Source organism: Clavelina lepadiformis, chromosome 7 (genome assembly GCF_947623445.1).
Source record: "Clavelina lepadiformis chromosome 7, kaClaLepa1.1, whole genome shotgun sequence".
Classification (NCBI taxonomy): Eukaryota; Metazoa; Chordata; class Ascidiacea; order Aplousobranchia; family Clavelinidae; genus Clavelina; species Clavelina lepadiformis.
Window position 1 is genome coordinate 3,094,790 of NC_135246.1, and position 2,500 is coordinate 3,097,289.

General features: G+C 48.2%; 1 non-coding gene across 1 annotated transcript in view; it reads left to right on the plus strand.

Annotated features, from left to right (window-relative positions):
- Positions 1-1,677: 1,677 nt before the first annotated feature.
- Positions 1,678-2,500, plus strand: part of LOC143466376 (small subunit ribosomal RNA) — a 1,808-nt gene continuing 985 nt past the window's right edge. Inside the window, exon 1 of the ribosomal RNA XR_013118818.1 lies at positions 1,678-2,500. This exon is cut by the window's right edge and continues 985 nt beyond it. This is a non-coding gene — a ribosomal RNA (small subunit ribosomal RNA).

The window sequence follows — 2,500 nt, forward strand, 5'->3', positions numbered from 1 at the left end:
TTCGTTCCATGCGTACATACTCACAAAAACACACACACACATACATACATACATACATACATACATACATACATACATACATACAAGCATGGAAGATTGAATTGCTATTTATTTGCATTTTTCCTCTAGCGACCGTAATGTGTTTCTTTTTTGTCGCTAGTTGGCGCCCTCGGACTACCGTAATTTCCACAACGCGTCCGTTTTGCCATCGCATTCTTCCCTGCGGCACTGCTTGCTCACAAATTTTTTTCTTTTCAGTATATATGAGCGAAGCAAACATTTACCTGGAGCATCAGCCTTCCGCTATTATTATTATTCCGCTTAAACCTATTCCTACTGCAATGTTCAATGATCAACTCAATTCCCGACGAAAGACGGTCTATTCTGAGTTACCCAAAACGGTGACTGGCAGGTGAGTGCATTTGATATATTTCTTTAGCGTTTGGACGTGTGTGATTCAATATATTTTGTATGACACTCTGTTACATTGGCGTAATTGAGCTCTTCAATTTAATTTAATTTAATTTTATTTTATAATTTAACAATAACTTTAATTGATAAATACGTTGTCATTGCCTTGCATTGACTCACGTAGCTTTGCAATGCTGCTTGACGATTATTTGATGATTTTGTTGTATGACATATATTGTTATGATTATATCGATTAAAATTGTGCACTTTGACACTGTATGGCATTAGATTAATTTTATAGACTTTTGACTTCGAAATTTTTTCAAGTCGATTCACACCAAAAAAATGTTAAGTCCAAACGCCCAGGTCGCGCGGATAGCCCTCACCCGCCGCGGATTTTCCCAAGTCGGAAGAGCTTTAGCCGCGAGTCGGTGTTTGGACTTTAACTTTTTGTTGGTGTGATGAGACTTGAACATTTTTTAGAGTCCAAACGACCAGGTCGCGCGCATAGCTTTCACCTGGCGCGGATTTTCCGAACTCGGGAGAGCATCACGCGCGGGTCGGTGTTTTGGACTCTGAAAATTTTTCCCATCCACTCCAAAAAATGTTAGAGTCCAAACGCCCAGGCCGCGCATATTCTCTTGACCGAGCGCGGATTTTTCGACCTCGGAAAAGTTTTTGCCGCGGGTCGATGTTTGGACTCTGAAATTTTTTCAAGTCTCGACAAAAAGTTAAAGTCCAAACGTTGGGAAATATTTTCAGAGTCCAAACGTTCGAGTTGCGCGCAGTGCCCGGCCGGGGCGCGGTTCGGCGGCCACGGCAAGCGGCCACGCACCTTCCCAAACTCCAAATCCGGCCGCGAGGTCGCGCGATCCCGAGGCCGTTCTGGGGTACCATGGCGATGCAGGATTCTGTGACTACTATGAGGGAGCAGGCAGTCGTGTGAGCGAATGCGCGCGCGAGTGCGAATCGAAGCAGAATCGATCTCGGTTGGCGTCGGGCACGATGGGCAGATGTAATGCTGTTCGCGCGGTCGCCCATGCTTAGCCGGGGTTTTGAGCGGTCTGTCGGATCCAGTGGCAAGCTATCGGCGTGCCTCGGCGCGAGTATTGCACTCGAATCGCCGGGCAGCGTCCGGAATCGACGGTTTTCGGAGCTCGTGCAAGCCGCGAGCGTAGTGTTTGAGTAGCGATGTACACGGAGAACGTGTGAAAAGAAACGCGGGGCGCCCGTCGTCCCGCAGCAGCCTCGTTTGCTGCGAATAGCTACCTGGTTGATCCTGCCAGTAGTCATATGCTTGTCTCAAAGATTAAGCCATGCAAGTGTAAGTACGAGCTCTCGTACAGTGAAACTGCGAATGGCTCATTAAATCAGTTATGGTTCATTTGATCGTACGTGTTACTTGGATAACTGTGGTAATTCTAGAGCTAATACATGCGAAAAGCGCCGACTCACGGAGGCGTGCATTTATCAGACCAAAAACCGACCGGGCCTCGGCCCGTGCTCGTTGGTGACTCTGGATAACTTTGCGGATCGCACGGTCTTGCACCGGCGACAAATCATTCAAGTGTCTGCCCTATCAACTTTCGTCGGTACGGTATCTGCCTACCGAGGTTCTTACGGGTGACGGGGAATCAGGGTTCGATTCCGGAGAGGGAGCCTGAGAAACGGCTACCACTTCCAAGGAAGGCAGCAGGCGCGCAAATTACCCATTCCCGACGCGGGGAGGTAGTGACGAAAAATAACAATGCAGGACTCTAACGAGGCCCTGTAATTGGAATGAGTACACTCTAAAACTTTTAACGAGTATCCATTGGAGGGCAAGTCTGGTGCCAGCAGCCGCGGTAATTCCAGCTCCAAAAGTGTATATTTAAGTTGTTGCGGTTAAAAAGCTCGTAGTTGGATTTTGGGCTCGGGCCGTCGGTCCGTCGCAAGGCGTGTACTGGCGTGCCCGGCCTCACCTTCGGTTCACCGTCGGTGCTCTTGACTGAGTGTTGGCGGCGGCCGGAACGTTTACTTTGAAAAAATTAGAGTGTTCAAAGCAGGCGGTTCGCCTGAATAATGGTGCATGGAATAATGGAATAGGACC